This window comes from Rhineura floridana, chromosome 12 (genome assembly GCF_030035675.1).
Source record: "Rhineura floridana isolate rRhiFlo1 chromosome 12, rRhiFlo1.hap2, whole genome shotgun sequence".
In the NCBI taxonomy this organism is placed as follows: domain Eukaryota; kingdom Metazoa; phylum Chordata; class Lepidosauria; order Squamata; family Rhineuridae; genus Rhineura; species Rhineura floridana.
In genome coordinates, this window is record NC_084491.1 from 3,116,216 (window position 1) to 3,140,526 (window position 24,311).

Genomic DNA, 24,311 nt, shown 5'->3' on the forward strand with positions numbered 1-24,311 from the left:
CCCTCACCCCACCCCCAGCAATGATGATACCCCAACACACATATTTTTTGTATATATATATTGCCTCCAGCTCTTTTCTCCTGCCACTCCTGTCCATTTTTAAACAATTGTTTTCTCCACCCAGTCTCGCTCTCCACCTCTTCCCTCATCGCCTCCTAAGCACCCACAGAGCATGAAGGAAGAACAATGCTGCACAGAAGCCCAATTTGAAGCACATGGTTTTTATTCACAAATCAGAGGAGCAGAAGACTTCCCCTGCTCCCCCCCCAAGTAATGCGCAAAAGTAATGCTGGAAACATTACCATTACGCCTCCAAAGTAATGAAGTTACTACTCATTCTATTACCAGCAAAATGTAATGAAGTTACGCACTTGTTACTCAAAAAAGTAATAAATTACAAGTAATTCATTACTTGTAACTAGTTACTTCCAAGCTCTGAGCATGGATTGAATAGTTAGCTATCAGGAAGGGTGGGTCCGGCTGGGATGATGTAGACTTCTTGCAGGAAGGGTGGTCTCCCGGTCATGGGTCCGAAGACGATGGGAGGGCCCTCGAAATGGCCGGGTCGGATGGTGTATATTCGCACTGAATAGATGGCCATGTTGGAATTACTGGAAGGTAGTCTAGAAGAAGACATGCAGAAGAGGAGTGAAGGCAGGCCACGCTCATGATATTTGTTTTAAAAAACCTCACTATATAACATATTTATTTATTTTTTTATCTATTTATTCAATCTGTATCCCGCCCTTCCTCCCAGCAGGAGCCCAGGGCGGCAAACAAAGCATCAAAACACTCCAAAACATCATAAAAACAGGTCTTAAAATACATGAAAACAAAACAGCATTAAAAACATTTAAAAACAACCTTTAAAAAGGGTTGAAAACATTATTAAAAAACATATTAAACAATTCTGACACAGATGCAGACTGGCACCTGCCTGATATTCAAAGGGAGAGAATTCCACAGGGTAGGTGCTGCCACACTAAAGGTCCGTTCCCTCTATTGTGCAGAACGGACCTCCTGATAAGATGGTATCTGCAGGAGGCCTCACCTGCAGAGCGCAGTGATTGACTGGGCATATAAGGGGTAAGACGGTCTTTCAGGTATCCTGGTCCCGAGCTGTATAGGGCTTTGTACCCCAAAACTAGAACCTTGAACTTGGCCGGTAGCAAATGGGCAGCCAGCGCAATTCTTTCAGCAGCGGGGTGACATGTTGGTGATACCCTGCTCCAGTGACCAGTCTCGCCCCCGCATTTTGCACCAGCTGCAGCTTCCGGACCAACCTCAAGGGCAGCCCCACATAGAGCACATTACAGTAATCCAGCCTAGAGGTTACCAGTGCGTGGACAACAGTGGTCAGGCTATCCCGGTCCAGAAACGGCCGCAGCTGTCTAACCAGCCGAAGCTGGTAAAAGGCACTCCTAGCCACGGAGGTCACCTGGGCCTCTAGCGACAAAGATGGATCCAGGAGCACCCCCAGGCTACGGACCTCTTCTTTCAGACGGAGTACGACCCCATCCAAAGCAGGCAACTGACCAATTATCCAAACTCGGGAACCACCAACCCACAGCGTCTCCGTCTTGCTAGGATTCAGACTCAGTTTATTGGCCCTCATCCAGCACACCACTGAATCCAGGCAGCAGTCCAGGGCTTGCACAGCCTCTCCCCATTCAGATGTTACGGAGAAATAGAGCTGGGTATCATCAGCATACTGCTGACACCTCGCCCCAAAGCTCCTGATGACTGCTCCCAAGGGCTTCATATAGATGTTAAACAGTATGGGGGACAAGATGGTACCCTGTGGCACCCCACAGCACAGCTGCCAGGGGGTCAAAAGACAGTCACCCTATGCTATTCTCTGAGAACGACTCTGGAGATAGGATCAGAACCACTGTCAAACAGTGCCTCCAATACCCATCTCACCAAGTCAGCCCAGAAGGATACCATGGTCAATGGTACCAAAGGACTTTGAGAGATCAAGTAAGAACAACAGGGTCGCACTCCCCCTGTCATTTTCCCGATAAAGCTCATCCATCAGGGCGATTAAGGCCGATTCAGTCCCATAGCCAGGCCTGAACCCAGACTGGGATGGGTCAAGATAATCTGTTTCATCCAAGAGTATTTGCAGTTGCTGCGCCACATCCCTCTCAATCACCTTCCCTAAGAAGGGGGCATTTGCAACCAGTCGGTAGTTGTCGCATACCAATGGGTCCAGGGTGGGCTTTTTCAGGAGTGGTTGAATCACCGCCTCTTTCAAGGTGGCTGGAACCACTCCCTCTCGCAATGATGTGTTGACCACACCCTGGATCCACTTGGTCAGACCCCCTCGGCAAGCTTTAATAAGCCAAGAAGGGCAAGGGTCGAGAGGACACACTGCTGGCCGCATCATTGCAAGCACCTTGTCCACGTCATCGGGCCGCATCAACTGAAACCGTTCCCAAGAAGTTGCAGCAGATGTTGCCTGTTTCATTGCCCTTAGCTCACTGGTGTACCAAGGTGCAAGCTGGGCTCCACAGTGCCGGAGAGGGCGATCGGGGGCAACCGTGTTGAGAGCCCGATGCGCCTCGCTGTTCTACAGCATGACAAGGGCTTCAACAGGGTCACCTGCTCTATCTACTGGGAACTCCCCCAGGGCATTCAGGAATCCAGTGGATTCCATTAGGCTCCGGGGGCAGACCATCTTAATCTGTCCACCACCCCTGCAAGGAAGGATTGGAGCCATAAGTCTAAACTTCACCAGGAAGTGATCTAACCATGACAATGGGGTGACGTCCACCCCCGCTATCTCCAGACCACCCCTTCCTCCATCTGGAGCAAAAACCAAGTCGAGGGTGTGCCCTGCCCTATGTGTTGGGCTAGTAACAAGTTGAGACGCCCCATGGTCATCATGGAGGCCATGAAGTCCGAGCCGGAACACTAGTGGCAGCCTCAGCATGGACATTGAAATCACCCAGGACTATCGTTCTGGGCTCCTCCAACTCCACAGCTGAGATGACCTCCACCAGCTCAGTCAGAGAAGCTGCCGGGCAGCAGGGTGGATGGTACACCAGCAGCAACCCTAGTTTACTGTCTCCTCGGCCCGACACCAGGTGCAGGCCCTCACAGCCAGCTCCAAGACAGAGTGGTTTCCTGGTGACAGAGATGGAAGTTCTGTAGACCACAGCAACTCCTCCCCCCCGTCCCTGCAGCATGTGCTGGTGCTGCAGCGAATATGCAGGTGGGCAGAGCTGAGTCAGATCAACCCCTCCAAGCTCACCCACTCAGGTCTCAGTAATACACACCAAATCGGCACCTTCATCCACAATCAAGTCATGGATTTATGTTGTACACCGCCCAGAGAGCCGTTGGCTGTGGGCGGTATAGAAATTGAATAAAATAAAATAAATAAATAATGGATGAGAGTGGTCTTATTATATACAGATCTGGCGTTAAACAACAACACACACAGGCCAGTGGGCACAGCAGATGAGCAAGGAGGAACCAAACCATGAGAGGAGTGGCAGCAAGGAACAAGGTGCAGATAACCTTGCCTTCGCCTTCTCGGGTAATTCACCACCTCCCCATGGCTATATTTCCCTCTGCCCATAATCACTGAAATTGGGGTGGCATCACCCATGTTCCTCCGTACTAAGACTCCTCCTAAACACCTAATATGGGCCCAACACAAGCCCACCAACAAAGCCTGCCAGAGCAAATTATCCCAGTAGGCCTCTGCGAGGATTGGGAACAGTCACACCCATTCAAACGTTTTCACACAGGGCCCGTCTACTCCCCCTCACACCCAGGTAGGGCCAGCCTTCTGCCAGTTACAGACTCTCACTCTGAAGGCATCTGGTGACTTTCTCCTCTCATTCAGTTCACTGCACAGGCTCCCACCCTGTGCAGGAACTACACATGCACCATACGCCCTCCCCACCACCAATCTCCTCTAGACTGGTTTAACAGGAAACAAATAAAAAAAACCAAGAAAAAGTATTAGAAGAGGGGTAGCGCCCTCACCCTCGGGACTCCCGAAGGGGCTCCCGAAGGGCAGCTGTGCTTTTATGCCACCTGGTCCAGCCAGCAGCTGTTGCAAGGGGCTGCGAGATTAACTGCAGCCTCTCTCTGGAGCAAGGGCCAGGCAGGGGGTCCCAGTCCTTGCACCACTTACCAGGGACTTCAGCTGTCTGGACAGACAGCAGCCCAAAGGAGCTAGTAGCAAGCACCCAGATACCAGATACTCACTCCCAGGGCAGGTCTTCCTCAGTCCCCTCGTGCTGCAGCTGTTCCCGTTTGATATTAGGGTTTTGTCACAGGTCAGACCAGACAACTTTCAGCCCACAGAAGTCAAGTGTTGAGTTGGACAGAAGAAAAATCCACTTTAGCGTGAAGCACAACACAAGCCCACCTAAAAGACCACCTTCTCCCCTACAGACTCTGTCAGGTGTTAAGATCAGCAGAGGAGGCCCTCAGGGTGGTGGTGGACCAGGAGAGGATATCCTCTGTGGGCATACTCAAACTCCCTCCCCACAGAGGAGCACCTGGCACTTTGTTCAGATAGTCACTTTAAATATGATTGATTTACTTTGCAATTTTAGTGAAGTTTTCTATAGTAAAGCATTCTCTTTTGCTTCTGTTTCTGTGAATCTGTGAACTACAGCAACACTTTGCAACACTAAAAAAAAAGCTCCATAAACAATTGTGGAATAATGGCACTGACTGTTCTGTATAATAATTTCCAATGGACATTAGGAGTGTCTCAGTTTGCACAAGATAAAAGAATGGGAGGTGAAATATATTCTAGCAAAATTAATTGAACACGCCCACCTTTCCTTAAGTGGAGTAGTTGAAGCATAGCAGGCTGAAACATGCATCTTGTGCAGGCCAAGTTTGTTTTTTCCAACAGCTAGAGTCATTGCTGAAGTATCAACGTATTGTAATCCGTCTGATTTTACATCAAAGTGCAGTTTTAGATTCAACTGTTAATGTGCCCAAAATAGAAATAGAGCATAACTTTCAGTTTGAAACAAAAGAGGCTATCTTCACCATCATATGACATCGCAATAAAAGGGCTTTGAAATTAAGGAAAATAAATTTGACACAGATTTCTACAATGAATAATGAGAGAAATAATTTTTTAGGACAGATTCTCTGCAGAAAGAGTAGTAACACAGAGAAGAATCAAAGTAAGAACACCAACAAACATACAAAAATGTAATTCTCCATCTTTGGAAATGGCAGATGTTGCCACCACTCACTGTATGCTCAGAGGCACCTGTTACCAAATTCACTAGATATTTAGCTGAAAAGGATACATACGGCAGATGAAAAGGAGCAGCTGAACACCAAGAGATGCTATTGTAATATCTCAGGGCTCCTTTTATACTGTTTCATTCAGAACGTCAGCGTCCAGAGTCAGCAAAAAAGAGCTAATTGTTGAATGCAGCCTTGCTGTAATCACTGGATCTTCGGCAAACTGTTTGTGACTTGCGGGGAGTCTTGTGAACCACACCCAAGAGGTTTTCTTTCATGGAGTACAAGTTGCCTCATTTGGGAAGACATCCTGTTTCTGTTAATTGGTGTTTGGTATGATTTCCCCTGTCTTGATCAATGCTGTGGACGCTTATAACAAAAAATAAGCTGACCTTGGCGCCGTTGGAGTGGAGTGTCTGGCATCTACAAGATCAGCATTTGTACACACACCCACAAAGAAGACTCATGAGATGCAAACTCTGGATAAGGTTACATTTATTAATATAACAACTTGCGGGAACTGTTGGCCAAATTAACTAAATTAACTGGCCATGAGGCGTGAATTAGCTAATTCTGAAAGGTAAACCTCTCTCTAGGCCACTGGGCATGTGATACAGCTGCTGACTGTGGCTCCCCACCCAAAGATGTAGAAGAACTTCCTGCCTTGCTAGGTGAGCCTTGAGCGTGGACCCAAAATGGCCCGCCAGGCCCTGCTGAACCAGTGTTCAGGGGCTCCCATTAGGGATCTGCTGGTGCTTTAACCCAACAATGCCTCAGTAGACTTTGTTTTTCTCTCTCCAACTGCCACACCGGCACAGACTCTCTGCCCCAAAGAGCAACCAAACTGCACCACTCCCATATGCCAATCTAATTCATCCAACAGTGTGAAGTAGGAAAAAAGGAGGGACCCTTTGGCCAGTCAAGGTATTACCCCAAAATGTCCTGCTTAGATCCTTCTAGCAGGTGACTTGCTAAGCCTACAATGTGCATATATACTCAGGGAGGGAGGGTGCAGCCCACTGGTGCACACTTCCTCCTCATATAGACATTTTTGTAAACATTGCTTGGTTGGAAAACTGCATCACAACATTCAAGAAAGAGCGGATCTTGAAGGATGACTGCTGTGATGTCCTTCTATGTTAAAAGCTGTAAATATGGTAAGTGCGGGTTTATATGGGGATCTATGGTAAGTGAATTGAGTAAGAGGGGGGAGTACATGGGTTAGAATGCTGGAGAATGCTGTATGATGATTGGCTGAGCGTTTGAGTGGCTGAAGGTATAAATGAGAGGATTTATTAATTAATGTATTTATTTATTAAATTTCTGTACCGCCCCATAGCCGAAGCTCTCTGGGCGGTTCACAACAGAATAAAACATCAATATACAATTAAAACCACATATATAATTCAAAACACACAGAAATACGAAATATTAAAAAACTAATATATTAAAAATACTAAAAGTGTTAAATATAAAAATACGAAGATGTTATAATGTGACATAATTAAATTAAAATGCCTGAGAGAAGAGGAAGGTTTTAACCTGGCGCCAAAAAGATAATAACGTTGGCGCCAGGCATACTTCAAGGGGGAGATCGTTCCATAGTTCGGGGGCCACCACTGAGAAGGCCCTTTTTCTTGTTGCTACCCTCCGAGCTTCCCTCTGAGTAGGCGTCCGGAGGAGGGCCTTCGATGTTGAACGAAATGTACGGGTAGGTTCATATCGGGAGAGGCGTTCCATCAGGTATTGTGGTCCCAGGCCGTGTAAGGCTTTATAGGTTAAAACCAGCACCTTGAATTGGGCCCGGAAACATATAGGCAGCCAGTGCAAGCGGGCCAGAATCGGTGTTATATGTTCGGACCGCCTGGTCCCTGTTAACAATCTGGCCGCTGCATTTTGCACGAGCTGCAGTTTCCGAACCGTCTTCAAAGGCAGCCCCACGTAGAGCGCATTACAGTAATCTAATTTAGAGGTTACCAGAGCATGTACAACTGAAGCAAGGTTGTCTCTGTCCAGATAGGGGCGTAGCTGGGCCACCAACCGAAGTTGGTAGAAAGCATTCCGTGCCACCGAGGCTACCTGAGCCTCAAGTGACAAGGATGGTTTGAAAAGAACGCCCAAGCTACGAACCTGCTCCTTCAGGGGGAGTGCAACCCCATCCAGGACAGGTCGAACATCCATCATCTGATCAGAAGAACCACCCACTAAAAGCATTTTAGTCTTGTCTGGATTGAGCCTCAGTTTGTTAGCTCTCATCCAGTCCATTGTCGCCGCCAGGCACATCAACAGCCTCACCTGAAAAAGATGAAAAGGAGAAGTAGAGTTGTGTGTCATCAGCATACTGGTGACAATACACTCCAAAACTCCTGATGACTATACCCAGTGGCTTCATGTAGATGTTAAAAAGCATGGGGGATAGAACTGACCGCTGCGGAACTCCATACTGGAGGATCCAGGGTGCCGAGCAATACTCCCCATGCACTACCTTCTGGAGGCGACCCGCCAAGTAGGAGGAGAACCACTGCCAAGCAGTACCTCCAACTCCCAAATCAGCGAGTCTCCCCAGAAGGATACCATGGTCGATGGTATCAAAGGCCGCTGATAAATCAAGGAGAATCAACAGAGTTACACTCCCCCTGTCTTTCTCCTGACAAAGGTCATCATACAGGGCGACCAAGGCTGTCTCGGTGCCAAAACCGAGCCTGAAACCCGATTGAAATGGATCCAGATAATCGGTCTCATCCAAGAGTGTCTGGAGCTGATCCGCAACCACTCGTTCCAGGACCTTGCCCCGGAATGGGATATTTGCTACCGGCCTATAATTGTTAAAGTTTTCTGGGTCGAGGGAAGGTTTTGTTAGGTCCAAACCAGACACGCGAGCTGTCTCTGTCTACCCCAGCTCACATCCACCCAGGAGGGGTGCGGGAGTTGAGTGCAAAAAGACCCACTACCAGAGATCAATTAAAAACAACACAGAAATCCTTTGCAAAGGGGTCCCACTACTTACAGCTCAAAGCCTTCAGAATGGGAACCCTGTTTATTGATAAAACAGAGAATATATAGCTTTACCCCAGAGGTTACAATATTGGGGAGCAGCGTCATAGAAAAGGAGGTGAAGGAGTGCAGGGGAGGAACATTAGCAGGGACATAGGAAATGCTTTCAGACTTGGGTCTGCATAATTTACATGTCCTTGAGATAAGCACTCTGTAGCCAGAGACAAAAGATAGACATGGGATGGGGCACCATTTGCAACCAGGCGCCCCTTGAATGGTGACAGCCTTAATATGCCAGGCTTGCATTTCAAAGACTTGCATGTCAAGGTTTTATGAGGCACTAGGGAAACTTTAACATTTCTTTCAAGATACACTTTGCAACTATATGCGAGGTATTGGTTTTGGGTATGATACAAGAAACAGGGAGGAAGGAACGTTTCCAGCTTAAACCGGCTTTTATTCACTGAGCCACTGGAATGTGAAAGGTCAGGTCACCAGGAAATAAACCTATGTGATCAAATCAATTTAATATAACTTTTTCTGCTCAACAGTTTCTTCAGGAGCGGTCTCACTACCGCCTCTTTTAGGCAGTCAGGGAACACTCCCTCTCGCAATGAGGCATTAATCACTTCCCTGGCCCATCCGGCTCTTCCATCCCTGCTAGCTTTTATGCGCCAAGAAGGGCAAGGATCCAATACAGAAGTGGTTGCACGCACCTGTCCAAGCACCTTGTCAACGTCCTCAAGCTGCACCAACTGAAATCCATCCAAAAAATCAGGACAAGGCTGTATTCTAGATACCTCATTTGATTCAACTGTTATAACATTGGAGTCTAAGTCCCGACGGATGACAGTTGGTTCAGGGTTCTGTTTTGTGGGAAGTTGAGAGGAGAGTGACTGGAAAGGAGTTGGAGTGGGAGGCAGTTGGGATTGAGTTGACAGAGTTCTGCGGGAGGTTCGGATTCTATTAGGCTGCTATTTGGACAGGATATATATAACTGGAAACATAGGAGTGACACTATATGAAACCATACACTTGTTAAACATTCCTAAAGTAATCTTGTTCAGGGGCGTCACAACTGGAGTGCGGAAGGTGCAGACTGCACCCGGGTGACACCCTGAGGGGGGTGATACCCACAGCCACCCCGCCCCCCACCGTTGCGCGGCAAGGCTGCGCCCTCCTCGGAGGCGGGCAGGCGAGATCGGGAGCAGCATCAGCGGGGCGAGGGAGGCGCGCCGGCATTCCCAGGCCTTCTCCGGCTGGGTGCCCCTCCGGCACGCGCCCTCCCAGGGGCATGGACAGGGGTAGCTGGCCTCGAGCGCGCACACGTGAACGCACACACGCAGGCCCAGCCACCTCGTCTATGCCCCTGGGAGGGTGCGTGCTGGAGGTCCGCACCCCTCCCCGCACTCCTGCTAGTGACGCCGCTGATCTTGTTATTTCCTAGTGTTATCAAATAAATACTTTTATTGGTTTACCAAAAGCTTGATCCTTGGCTGGGGATATACAGACCAGAAGGGAGGGCAGAGTAATTACCAAGGCTGAAGGGAAACTGTATCTAATGGAGGCAGCGGTGAAGGAAGATATTGTATCACCACAGAAATCTTAGGGGCTAGCAAAGCAGGAGTTCTAATTAAACTGTGTCTCTATGACATTGAACAACAAAGCAATTTGGCTCCTATAGGAAAGTTCTGCCCATAGTATAACAGTTTTCCGCTTAGTCATCTGAATTCACCGGCACCCTAATTACAAAATCTAATAATTCTTAAATGTAGAAGAGCTTTTCCTAGAGCAAGATTGAACAGACTACCGTCAGCCATATTAAATGGGCATTTTAAAAGGTGACAGAGGGTGACAGAAATGTCTGCAAAATTTTTAGCAGATGCCATTAAAACAAGATCTACAATGGTACCTTGAGTTATTTTTTTAGTTGATGGTTTTACTTGTTTGTCCATTTCTCTTACGCATCATATGCTCAGAGGCACGTTACCAAATTCTTGCAAGCTACACAGCAAGTGGATTGGACTGTGAAAGACCAACCCAAATTGTGTTTGCATTTTGACCAATCTGTAGGGCAGTACAATATCTCAGAGAGGAGGTCAGGTCTCCTGCTCCCCTGGTGCATTCACTATAGCTGCCCAATTTCCCTGCTTTTGAAAGTTTGATAGAAATATCTGTGCTATAGGTACGTTCTTAAACCGCAAGGTTTTTTGCCTATTAGTGAATAATTCTTAAATATAGAAGAAGTTCTCCTAGAACAAGATTGAACATTCTATCTTCACCCCTATTAAAAGGTCGTTTTAAAAGAATGCCACTGCAAAATCGTGTATGCCCATGTGGAGATGGTAGTGTTGAAACAGTAGCCCATGCAATGTTATTCTGCTCTGTCTATAGAGATTTGAGAAGTGAGCTCATTACTCCACTGCTGTCATCTTTCTCAGAGTGTTCTATTAACGTCTATGCATTTTTTCGTGTTGCAGACCAAGAGCAGAGGGTGACAGAAATGTCTGCAAAATTCTTAGCAGGTGCCATTGGAACAAGATCTTCAATGGTACCTTAAGTTTTTGTTGTTGATGATGATGGTTTCACCTGTCCATGTCTCTTACGATGATGGATTTTGGATATATCAATTTCACCAGTTAGCGTCCTATATAAATGCTAGAATGTTATTAGGATAGTTTGATTAAATTGTATATCTACTCTTTATTGTTTTTATATATCCCAACTGCAATGGCTTGTGGCTAATGCAAATAAAGGATTTGAACTTGGTGTCTCTTTTTCAGGGGTAGCAAAGGCACTGGCACTACTTGGCATTAGAGGAAAGAAACCATGGAGTTGATCCAATTCACAACATGGCATATTGGAGGGAAGGTGGGGACATACAGGAGATTATTGCAGAAGTCATGCTAGATGCATGATGGCACAGGGTTCCTCTAACTTGCCAATTAGCGTGAGGGGGGAAATGGGGAAAATTGGAAGCCTTCTCTTCCTGCATTTTTGAGAGTTCTTGTGACCCAAAAAGCTTCGAGCAAAGACAAAGGGAAAGGACCACACTAAAGTGAGACGGACTAGGGTTCAGTTTCACAGGCACTACATCTGTGGAAATCCAGAACAGATGTTGGCTGTTTGTTTTAATGGATGACATTGAACAAAGTGAAGTTTGATCCACATAAGGTAGGCGTCCTGGTGACCTAGAGGTAGGTTTCAGATCCATTTAGGACAGAAGGAGATAACCGGGGCTGTCTAGATGATGTTGAACTCCAGGTCTCATGAGTCTCAACCGTCATGCATGGGCAATGATTAGGGATGAATGGAATTGCATCCAGCAACATCAGGAGTGCCAAGGATCCCACCCCACCTCCTTAGGATTTCCTAGTATTTATTTATTTTATTTATTTATTAAATTTATATACCGCCCGACTAGCAATAGCTCTCTGGGCGGTGAACATAAAACAGCATAAAAATACAATAAATAACAAAACAATATTAAAATACAAGCAACAATCCAACACAATAAACATTTTTAAAATTAAATCAGTGTAACTTAAAATGCTTCAGAGAATAGGAAGGTTTTGACCTGGCGCCGGAAGGAGAGCAGAGTCGGCGCCAGGCGTACTTCCTCAGGGAGACTGTTCCATAGTTCGGGGGCCACCACTGAGAAGGCCCTAGATCTTGTCATCACCCTCCGGGCCTCCCTGTGAGTTGGAACCCGGAGGAGGGCCTTCGTAGCAGAACGTAGTGCACGGGCCGGTTCATATCGGAAGAGGCGTTCCGCAAGGTATCGTGGTCCCGCACCGTATAAGGCTTTATAGGTTAATACCAACACTTTGAATCTAGCCCGGAAACATATTGGCAACCAGTGCAAGCTGGCCAGAGCAGGTGTTATATGCTCGGACCGCTTGGTCCTTGTCAGCAATCTGGCCGCCGCATTTTGCACTAGTTGTAGCTTCCGAACTGTCTTCAAAGGTAGCCCTACGTAAAGCGCATTACAGTAATCCAAACGTGAGGTTACCAGAGCATGTACCACTGATGTAAGGTCCTCTTTACTCAAATAGGGACGTAGCTGGGCTACCAACCGAAGTTGGTAAAACGCATTCCTAACCACCGAGGCTACTTGAGCCTCAAGTGAGAGGGAAGAGTCTAAAAAGACTCCCAGACTACGAACCTGGTCCTTTAGGGGGAGTGTAACCCCGTCCAGGACAGGGTGTATATCCACCATCCGATCAGAGAACCCGTCCACCAACAGCATCTCAGTCTTGTCTGGATTGAGCTTCAGTTTGTTAACTCTCATCCAGTCCATTGTCGCGGCCAGGCAACGGTTCAGCAAATCGACAGCCTCACCTGAAGAAGATGAAAAGGAGAAGTAGAGCTGCGTGTCATCAGCATACTGATGACAACGCACTTCAAAACTCCTGATGACCTCTCCCAACGGCTTCATGTAGATATTAAAAAGCAGGGGGGACAAAACTGACCCCTGCGGGACCCCATATTGGAGAGCCCGCGGTGTCAAGCAATGTTCCCCAAGCACTACCTTCTGGAGACGACCCGCCAAGTAGGAGCGGAACCACTGCCAGGCAGTACCTCCAACTCCCAACTCCGCGAGCCTCTCCAGAAGGATACCATGGTCGATGGTATCAAAAGCCGCTGAGAGATCAAGGAGAATCAACAGAGTTACACTCCCTCTGTCTCTTTCCCGACATAGGTCATCGTACAGGGCGACCAAGGCTGTCTCAGTGCCAAAACCGGGCCTAAAACCCGATTGAAATGGATCTAGATAATCAGTTTCATCCAATAGCGCCTGGAGCTGGCCAGCAACCACCCGTTCCAAGACCTTGCCCAGGAATGGAACATTCGCCACTGGCCTGTAGCTGTTAAAATTATCTGGGTCCAAGGAAGGTTTTTTCAGGAGTGGTCTCACCACTGCCTCTTTCAGACAGCCCGGGACCACTCCCTCTCGTAAAGAGGCATTTATCACTTCCTTGGCCCAGCTACCTGTTCCATTCCTACTAGTTTTTATCAGCCAGGAGGGGCAAGGATCCAGCACCGAAGTGGTTGCACGTACCTGTCCAAGCACCTTGTCCACGTCCTCGAGTTGAACCAACTGAAGCTCATCCAACAAAACAGGACAAGACTGTGCTCCGGACATCTCACTAGGATCTACTGCTATAACTTGAGAGTCTAGGTCCTGGCGGATACATGAGATCTTATTCTGGAAGTGATCGGCAAACTGATTACAGCGGGCCTCCGATGATTCCACCGTGTCCGGAGGGTTTGAATGGAGAAGCCCCCGGACAACTCGAAAGAGCTCCGCTGGGCGGCAAAGAGATGATTTAATAGTGGCAGCAAAATGATGTTTTTTAGCTGCCTTCACTGCTCCTACATAGAGCTTAGTCGAAGCACTAACCAGCGCATAATTGTATCCGTCGGGAGTTCGTCTCCATTTCCGCTCAAGCCTCCTCCTATCTTGCTTCATCGCTCTCAGCTCCGGAGTATACCATGGAGCTGTATGAGCTCTACACAGGAGAGGGCGTGCAGGAGCGATCGTGTTTACAGCCCGGGTCATCTCCGTATTCCACAGAGCGACCAGGGCTTCAGCAGGAGCGCCAGTCCTATCAGCCGGAAAATCCCCCAGAGCCCTTTGAAAACCTTCAGGATCCATTAGTCTCCGGGGGCGGACCATTTTAATAAGTCCCCCACCCTTGCAGAGGGAAGAGGTTACTGAAAGTCTAAACTTCAGCAAGCAGTGGTCTGTCCATGACAAAGGGAGTGTTGTAGTACTCGTTTTGCACAAACCAGAGCTGGCATTTTAAGGACTTCCTAGATGCACATTTATTTTTATGTAACTATATAGCTAAGGTGTTTAGGAATGTCATTCAGCATCTTGAAGTGGTACACCAAGAATGGCATATCTTCAATGAAAAGAATGTCAGACTTTCCAATTAAAATACCCCCATTTAGGTTATTAATTACAGCAGACAGGTTAGTGTTGTATCCTGAAAATCTTAATACCTTAGTGATCTGGATGTTTTCTCAGAACAGTGCCGACTCAATATCGCGAAGTCGGGAAACAGTATAAATGCTCTCACCATTTCAGTCATTTCCACCCGTGTCTTTTGGCTTCCCTCCATTTCTGGGGCTCACCTTTTCCTGCTTTTGGTATGTTATCTTTAAATAAATCCTTTGCGAGAAGACGGTGTGAAGGCACTCTGTGCCTCTGGAGCATATTTGCTTGGGATTTTGGTTTGGGAAACTGAATTTGGGAAGAGGCAAATGAAAACACTAGGAAATGTATGATTCGACTCACAGACTTGGTGTGACTCGCCGTGCAAATGGAAGAATATGATTATGGCTGGAACAGTGTGATAAGTTTCTTTCAGCCTTGGTGTGTGATCTAATCCAGTGGCATCAAGTTCATTATTAGCAATAGGGATCCCCACCTAGAGCAAGCTCCATTGAACTCAATGAGGTTTGCTTCTGAGTAGGCATAGGTAGGATTTCACTGTCAGTCTGGGAAAATTTGCAAGTGAAACGCAAGCCTTTCTTTTGAGGGCACAGGGTGGTCCAGTTTGCATCTTCCAAACAACAAGCAAAGGAAAACATTTGATGGTAAAAGAGTGGCGTCTTAGGAAGTTGTTTCTGCTTTCTGAGATGTTGGAAGTGGGGCAAGAACAACTCCTGTTAGGGTTCTTTTGTGTGTATTACGGAAGGAAGATCGAGTTCGGGTCCTCCAGCTGGCTAGGCTAGCCTACCTTTACCTGTGCTCTTCTCTGCCTACCTTCCATTGTAAACTGATATGCTCAGGAAGCTGACCCGCCCCTCCTTCCTTTGTCTTCTTCTTTGACTGTTTGAGGAGAGAGAAGACATCTTTGACTTTGCTCTCTCTCCTGAGCCACGAGGGCAGTACCCACATCTGGGCATTGCACCTCCAACTTAGTTAGGTAGAACTAGGTATGCCTTTCCTATCTGCTATGTATCTCTATAAATAAAGTAGCTTTTTATATTTTACTAAGTCTTAAGTCTCCATGATCTACTTTTCAGTAGGTGCCTAAGTCAATATTTCACTATGTGATGATTTCATTTTATTTTTATGTTTTTATTTAACAGGATTATTTAATATAAATAAATAAATGAAAAAGATATGCAGCTTAATCAAAAACCTCCATGTGCTTTTCATAAAACATAAAATATCCATTTAATACCACAGATAAAGTCAAATGGTTTTTTTAAAAAAACAGGAGGTGGTGATGGCTACCAACTTGGATGGGTTTAAGCCAGTTCATTGTGGCTACTAGCCACAGAGGCTATGCTCTGTGTCCACCTGCAGATGCAGTGAGCCTCTGAATACCAGTTGCTGGGAATCACAAGGGGGGAGGTCTCTGCTTTTGGCCTTTTTCATCCTTTAGCTAATGGTCAGTTGTCATCACTGATGCAACCAAACTCATTCCTTTACAGTCCCAGAACAAACTCTCATCCCCTCTGGTGACAGCTCCCATGCCGAGTGCAGGATGAGATGGTCCCTCTTGGAATGGCAATGTGATCCACGCAGGAATGGGACAAAATGGTACCCAAATTGCACAAAATGAATAATGGGTGACGATTGCATGGGTTTAGGTGTCAGAAATGCTGACGCTCTTCACCAGAACAAACCAGACTTGATCTGATCAAATATTGCTCAGCACCTCTGACACTCGTACCTACACCTACCTGCTCAAGGCTCTTTTCAATTCTCCTTCCAACTTTCTCCTTACAGTTATGCACCCTTTTGCTTCATTTGCCTTCATGAAGGCAACGTAAAATTCCAGCATCCTTTTCAAAAGGATTAACAATCTGGGTTGAACTGTCCCTCCTCAGATATTAAGACCTGAGCTGAGCTTGGTCCAGTTATCACCCCTCAATTTCAAGGAACCTCTCAGGGTTGTGGTTGAAATTGGACTGAGGCATAACCCTTTCTAGAAAGAGATTCCCTCTAGTATTCTGTAAACTGGCTCTCAATAGATCAAAGCGCTTTGAAATTCTGTTGTAGTAGAGGATCTACCTTCAATGGTTGTTCCTTTTGGAACATTCTGCAACTAGGGATCAGTCCCAAAGCATTAAAGTTAGAATGCCGATTGTCATAGACTCAGTTGAGGTTGCCACAAAGCGTATGAAGAAATAACATTTACTTTTCCAAGATCATCTTAAATGAATGTTTGCTGAGCACAACAGGTAAAATAATAATAATAATGATTCCCAAACAGAAGAAGTTTGAACCAAGCCCCTTGTGAATCTGAGTTGTGCATGTGGGTTTCCCCCACAGTATCATGTGTTTGGTTCAACATCAGAGAGCAGGACAGCTCTCTCTGTGTTGATGAATGCTCATTCACATAAATAAGTAAACTAGTATTCAAGTGCACAGCAACGTTCACCAGCGTAAATGATTCCACTCCTTCTCCAGATTCCTTCTGGACTGGAACATCATCTATCAACATCAGAGTGATGTCAGTGCTCCACCCAATTCCATGGAGACGGCCCCATAATTTTCTTCGTAATCCTTATAACTTCCCAGCAGACTATCTTCCTCCCCTGTCTGATGGAATCCTCTTATCAATTTCGGAAGTTGGCAAATACCCATTCCTCCTGAGCAACAACCCTGACCAGAGATATGGTGGGTTTTCAGACCCTAACTTTCCTCGTCCTTCATCTGAAATTCATTTGCCACCACTGATGCAACCAAACTCATTTCTTTACAATCCCGGAACAAGCCCACATCTCCTCTGGTGACAGGTCCTGTGCTGCGTGCTGGATGAACTGGCCCCTTCGTTGAGTGGGAACATGATCATCACAGGAATGGAACAAAATGGTACTTGAGCTGCACAAAATGGGTTAACAGCTGATGATTATATGGGTTTTGGTGCTAGAATTCTGCTCCTCGCAGCAGCTTGGACGGGACAGCGACGAGGAGCGGAGCAGTGGGGCCTAGCCCCTAGGGTTTGGAGCCTGGGGGGAGGAGGTTCTGTGGAGGAGCGAGGAGCTTAAGGGGTGCTGTTGGGGGAGAGAAGGCTTGGGTAGGGCAGGAGGCTTAAGTGAGGCCTGCTTGAGAGGTGCTGTGGGATAGAAGGGTTTGGAAGAGTGGGCCATTACCTAAGAGGTGAGAAACTAGTTAACGCTCACCTTGCAGTTTGGCCTTAACTGTAAGGATCCCATCCTGCTGGGGATGGTAACCCTGATAAGGGGTAGAGGTTGCCAACCAACACGGTTATTTAAGCCATTTGGGTGGTAGAGTTGGGTTAGGATCAGTTAGCATGGCACCAAGAAAGAGTGTTGGGGGTAAAAAGGGAAAAGGTAAAGCCCCGAAGCAGCCTGCTAAAGTTCCTGACAGGCAGTCGGTGGCAGAGGATTCTGCTTCAGAGGGGGAGGGTGCCCCTGACATTAGAAGTATTCTGGTGAGGTTGGAGGCTATGGAAAGGGCTGCTAGCAAGAAGTCTGCAAAGGTGAGGAGGACCTCTGCTAAGCAATTGTTGTGGAATATTGCAGCACTACCCCATAGAGTTACCAGGTCTCCAGTTTTTGGCCAGAGTCTCCGGTGTTTGGGGGGCCCTCCGGCTAGCACCCCTTAATCTCCGGACTCTCAGACTTTCGAGGCAGATGGTGGATACTACAATCAAGTGAGCAAGATGTAACATATAAATGACACTATACCCCAAAGTGATGGACACTTGTATATAAACATGACATATTAGTCCTGGGTACAGGAGAAATACTCTGCTGTTATTTAAAGGGGGGGGAATGTGATGTTCCTGTAGGTTAAGCATCTGTAAATATGGTAAGTGCGGGTCCATTTGGTGATGTATGGTAATTGACTGAGAGAGAAAGGGGGAGTACATAGGTGAGAAGCGGAAGTATGCTGGATAATGATTGGCTGAGTGGCTGGCTGGCTGAAGGTATAAATGGAGGTTTGTGAGTGATGGGGGGAGAAGTTGTTGAGTTGGTTGGAGTGAGATCATTTGGTGAGGGTTGGCTGGCAGAGTTCTGAGGGAAGTTTGGATTGTATTTGGCTGATATTTAAAGAGTCTGAAGGAGGCAGCAGTAAGACCACTCCTGAAAAAACCTTCCTTGGACCCGGAAAATTCAACAGCTACAGACCAGTAGCAAATGTTCCATTCCTGGGCAAGATCTTGGAACGAGTGGTTGCTGGCCAGCTCCAGGCGCTATTGGATGAAACTGATTATCTAGATCCGTTTCAATCGGGGTTTAGGCCCGGTTTTGGCACTGAGACAGCCTTGGTCGCCCTGTATGATGACCTTTGTCGGGAGAGGGACGGAGGGAGTGTAACTCTGTTGATCCTCCTTGATCTCTCAGCGGCTTTTGATACCATCGACCATGGTATCCTTCTGGAGAGGCTTGCGGAGTTGGGAGTCGGGGGTACTGTCTGGCAGTGGTTCCGCTCCTACTTAGCGGGTCGTCTCCAGAGGGTTGTGCTTGGGGAACATTGCTCGACACCGTGGGCTCTGCAATGTGGAGTCCCGCAGGGTTCGGTTCTGTCTCCCATGCTTTTCAACATCTATATGAAGCCGTTGAGTGCAGTCATCAGGAGCTATGGAGTGTGTTGCCACCAGTACGCTGATGACACGCAGCTCTATTTCTCCTTTTCATCTTCCTCAGGTGAGGCTGTCGATGTGCTGAACCATTGCCTGACTGCGATAATGGACTGGATGAGAGCTAACAAACTGAGGCTCAATCCAGACAAGACTGAGATGCTCCTGGTGAACGGTTTCCCGGATCGAATGGTGGATATACACCCTGTCCTGGATGGGGTTACACTCCCCCTAAAGGACCGGGTTCATAGTCTGGGGGTTCTTTTAGATGCTTCCCTGTCACTTGAGGCCCAAGTGGCATCGGTGGCACGGAATGCTTTCTACCAGCTTCGGCTGGTAGCCCAGCTACGTCCCTATCTGAGCAGGGAGGACCTAACATCAGTCGTACATGCTCTGGTAACCTCACGACTGGACTACTGCAATGCGCTCTACGTAGGGCTGCCTTTGAAGACAGTTCGGAAACTACAGCTTGTCTAAAATGCGGCAGCCAGATTAATAACGGGGACCAGGCGGTCGGAACACATAACACCTGTTCTGGCTCGCTTGCACTGCCTGCCAATATCCTTCCGGGCTAGATTCAAAGTGTTGGTTTTGACCTATAAAGCCCTATACAGCACGGGACCACGATACCTATCGGAACGCCTCTCCCGATATGAACCTGCTCGTACACTACGCTCCACATCGAAGGCCCTCCTCTGAGTTCCGTCTCATAGGGAGGCTCGGACGACGGTGACAAGATCTAGGGCCTTCTCAGTGGTGGCCCCCGAACTGTGGAACTGTCTCCCCAAAGAGGTGCGTATGGCGCCGACATTGCTCTCCTTTCGGCGCCAGGTTAAGACTTGCCTCTTTGCTATGGCGTTTTAATATGTAACTCATTTTAGTTTTAAATTTTGTTGTAATTGTTTTTGATTTCTTGTTTTATATATGTTTATGCTGTATTTATTATGAGATCTGAGATGTTTTGTATTTTTATATTCTGTTGTTCACCGCCCAGAGAGCTAATGCTAGTCGGGCGGTATATAAATCTAATAAAATAAAATAAAATAAAAATATATATATGAACAGAAACATAAAGAGTGACCATATATGAAACCATACGCTTGTGAAACTTTCCTTCAGTAATCTTGTTATTTCCTGTTGTTAGTAAATAAATACTTATTTGGTTTACCAAAGGCCTGATCCTTGGCTGGGGAATATACAGACCAGAAGGGAGGGCTAGGTAATTACCAAGGCTGAACAGAAACAGTATCTAATGGTGGCAGCGGTGAAGGGAGATACTGTAACAAGTCAATTATCCAGAGCAACCCAGAGTTGTATGCTTTATATTTAAAGATACAAGGGGGTTGGGAACAGCATAGGCACACAGTCACAAAGTAACAAGCTATAGAGAGACTGAGGCAAGGTCTCTGGGAGTATTGGTTACAGGAAGTGACTGGTGGTGCTGCCTAGCAGTGGGATCTAGTGAGATCTGTGCTAGAGCGGAGTGAGAAACCATATAAAGGACGGTCCTGACTGGTGGTGTCCCTGGTGGTGCCTAGTGAAAGGCAGTAGCCACAAGCAGGTGGGAACCTGACAGGGAGAACCAGGGAGGGACGTCACAGAGACTTCCCCTCCAAGGTGTGCCCCTGCTTCACATGGAGGAGGAAGCGAGTGGTCCCTCTCCACGACGCCAGGCCAGGTGAGCAGGTGTCCCTTTTTGGGGGGAGGTGAGGATGGCGTGGCAGCGTCTGCGATGATGGCCACCTGGGGCTCAGGTTTTCCACATACAGAGAGCCCTGCTAGATCAGGCCAAAGGCCCATCTAGCCCGGCAGTCTGTTCCCACAATGGTCAACCGGAGGCCGCAGGGACAAAACCCACAATAGGAGCCCTCTCGCACTTGGGATTCCCAACAACTGCTCCTATGTAGAGGCACAATGTCTCTTCTTTTGGGTGGAACATATGGCCACCTTAGCTGGAAGTCTCCTCCATCATTTCATAGTCCTCTTCTCCAGCAGCCCCCATCAACACATCTAGTGGCAGGGAGTTCTGTCCTTGAGTCCTTCCTCTTGTGTGTCCTGAATCTCCCGCCCTTCTGGTTCCCTGGAAGACCCCACCGGGTTCTAGCATTATGGGGGGGGGAGAAACAGCTCTCCGTGTCCACTCCACGCACCATTTTACATGCCTCCCGCCTTACGATGCGGAATAACAGGACACATGAAAGAGAGGAAAAGTGGGGAGGAGGGAGGAGGAGGGTGCCAGCTGTGTAATGGCGGAAGAGGAGTTGGATGCCCAGCCCAAGGGAAGGCCTTTGAGGGAGGGAAGGTGGCAGGGAGGCAGGGGGGAGCAGAGGGGACCCCCTCAAGCTCAGCCAGGGGAGGGCAAGGTCCCACCCAGTGAAGGGTCCGAGGAGGAGCGAAAGGAGGGAAGGGATGGAGCCAGGGAGAGGGTTGAGAGGGTTTGGCACAAAGGGGGTAGACTGGACAGTTGCAGCGGGAGGATGAGCAGGAAGAGGGTAGAATAACGCATGTGAGGAGCAAACCCTTCCTCATATCTGTTCCTCCTCTTTCATTGCAGAACCGCAGATGGAAGAGGGTGTCCCCTGTGGTGCTGTCCTTCATCCTCCGCCCACTAGGTAACAGCACCCACAGAGGCTTTCTCTGGCAAGCTGGAGCTCAGTTAGTCCTGCTTTGGGTTACCCGCGCTTTAATTTTTGGGACCTGATGCAGCTGGGATCTACAGCTCTACAGCTGGAGTCCGTGAGAAGAATCGGCCTTCCTGAGCTGTCCTGGCTGTGCCTCTAAACCAATGAAGGTAAGATGTCCATCCTGGAAGCAGAGAGCCAACCCACAGGCCTCACTTCCCACACAAAGGCATTGTCTGTAGCCTCATCGGGGCATGAGGGGGCCTCTGAGCTGTCACACCAGCTGATCTCTCAAGTTGTAGGCTCTTGAAATCCCAGCCCTCCTGCCCCAAGGTGAAACAAGTGGGGTGGGGTGGGGTGGGGTGGGGGACAGAACTAAGTGGCAGTTGCCAGCTGCTCCCTCAGTGGTGAAGACTGATGACTGCAGCAGGAGGGGGCCAAATGATGCCAGAAGGGTGGTGAGGATGGGGGGGTGGCAGCCCCATTGGGCCAGCCAGGCATGGGACCTCCATCAGTTGCCTAAGTATGCCAGGGATGGAGTCTGGACCATGCAAAGTCAAATAAAGCAGCCACAAGGAAGACCAACTTCTGTTCCTTTCTTCCCCACCCAGAAGAGCCGCAGATCGAAGATTTGGAATAAGAGAACACAAGAACATAAGAAGAGCCTGCTGGATCAGGCCAGTGGCCCATCTAGTCCAGCATCCTGTTCTCACAGTGGCCAACCAGGTGCCTGGGGGAAGCCCGCAAGCAGGACCCGAGTGCAAGAACACTCTCCCCTCCTGAGGCTTCCGGCAACTGGTTTTCAGAAGCATGCTGCCTCTGACTAGGGTGGCACAGCACAGCCATCACGGCTAGTAGCCATTGATAGCCCTGTCCTCCATGAATTTGTCTAATCTTCTTTTAAAGCCGTCCAAGCTGGTGGCCATTACTGCATCTTGTGGGAGCAAATTCCATAGTTTAACTATGCGCTGAGTAAAGAAGTACTTCCTTTTGTTTGTCCTGAATCTTCCAACATTCAGCTTCTTTGAATGTCCACAAGTTCTAGTATTATGAGAGAGGGAGAAGAACTTTTTTCTATCCACGTTCTCAATGCCATGCATAATTTTATACACTTCTATCATGTCTCCTCTGACCCGCCTTTTCTCTAAACTAAAAAGCCCCAAATGCTGCAACCTTTCCTCGTAAGGGAGTCGCTCCATCCCCTTGATCATTCTGGTTGCCCTCTTCTGAACCTTTTCCAACTCTAGAATATCCTTTTTGAGATGAGGCGACCAGAACTGTACACAGTATTCCAAATGTGGCCGCACCATAGATTTATACAACGGCATTATGATATTGGCTGTTTTATTTTCAATACCTTTCCTAATTATCGCTAGCATGGAATTTGCCTTTTTCACAGCTGCTGCACACTGGGTCGACATTTTCATCGTGCTGTCCACTACAACCCCGAGGTCTCTCTCCTGGTCAGTCACCGCCAGTTCAGACCCCATGAGCATATATGTGAAATTCAGATTTTTTGCTCCCATATGCATAATTTTACACTTGTTTATATTGAATTGCATTTGCCATTTTTCCACCCATTCACTCAGTTTGGAGAGATCTTTTTGGAGCTCTTCACAATCCCTTTTTGGTTTAACAACCCTGAACAATTTAGTGTCGTCAGCAAACTTGGCCACTTCACTGCTCACTCCTAATTCTAGGTCATTAATGATCAAGTTGAAAAGTACAGGTCCCAATACCGATCCTTGAGGGACTCCACTTTCTACAGCCCTCCATTGGGAGAACTGTCCGTTTATTCCTACTCTCTGCTTTCTGCTTCTTAACCAATTCCTTATCCACAAGAGGACCTCTTCTCTTATTCCATGACTGCTAAGCTTCCTCAGAAGTCTTTGGTGAGGTACCTTGTCAAACGCTTTTTGAAAGAGGCAGGACAGCAAGGGAGGGAGCCCTGTTTCTCTCTCTCTCTCTGTGTGTGTGTGTGTGTGTGTGTGTTCCTTGAGCACTTTTGCTGTTGTTATAGATATATTGTATTTTCTAATCTTTAGATTCACAAATAAAGTCAATTTTGACTGACCTGCCATTTGTCTTTATAGTCTGTGTGGCACCAGATTACTTGTACCCCAAAGCTGTGATCTGCCACCTTCCCAGTGGGGCTGAAAACTCATATGTGGGGAGGGGGTTGGTGGCAGGTTTGAGAGGGCTTTGAGAGGAGGTGTGCTAGGCAACGCAGCCACCCTCTTACTTTGCCCAAGAATGCCTCTTGGCTTGGTCTGGGGGAGAAATTCGATTCAGATTGCCTTTCAAGATGAATTGATCAAACTTTCTGATACAACATTAGAACTGAAACGCAGCCATCCTTTGAAATTCACACTTATCTGAATTTTGCAATGCACTTCTCCAACCGAGTAATGTTTACAGAAATGCATGTATTAGGGGAAATGTGCCCAAAGTGAAAATATTGGTGAAGCTGACATACAAACATGCATCATATTAGGATAAATTGCTTGCAGAAAATGTGTACCTTAGTCAAGAGGACATACTAAAATGTATATATTAGGATACATTTGCACTACAATGGTGAAGAATTTTCATGAGGACTTTTTAAAAAGAAAAAACCCCACAAATTGTGGCAGAAATATGTAGAACCGAATTTCCAAACAATGAGATATGGAGAGAAATGAAGAGAACCAAAATATACTGATGATTGCATCCCTACTCTGAGCTCAGCCCCTGACAAACATCCCTCAGCAAAGTTGCCCCAAACCCCAAAAGCTGTGCCAGCAACTGTCAGGGATGCTGGGCATAGTAGTCCAATGCCATCTGGAGGGCATCGCCTTGGCTTCCCAGGTTACGGTCTAAGGGCACCTGAGGCTACCACATTGCTGAAGGC

The 24,311-nt window shown here is 47.5% G+C and overlaps 1 long non-coding RNA gene across 4 annotated transcripts; it reads right to left on the reverse strand.

Moving 5' to 3' along the window:
- Positions 1–205: 205 nt before the first annotated feature.
- Positions 206–5,328, reverse strand: LOC133368528 (uncharacterized). Of its 4 annotated transcripts, XR_009758673.1 has the most exons (4): positions 5,295–5,328; positions 4,807–5,051; positions 4,225–4,309; positions 206–623 (listed from the first exon to the last, which is right to left on the reverse strand). It is a non-coding gene; the product is annotated as an uncharacterized LOC133368528 (long non-coding RNA). The 4 variants fall into 4 exon arrangements; XR_009758672.1 differs by lacking the exon at positions 4,225–4,309; XR_009758675.1 differs by lacking the exon at positions 4,225–4,309 and having other exon boundaries at positions 4,807–4,958; positions 5,299–5,324.
- Between the last annotated feature and the right edge of the window lie 18,983 nt (positions 5,329–24,311).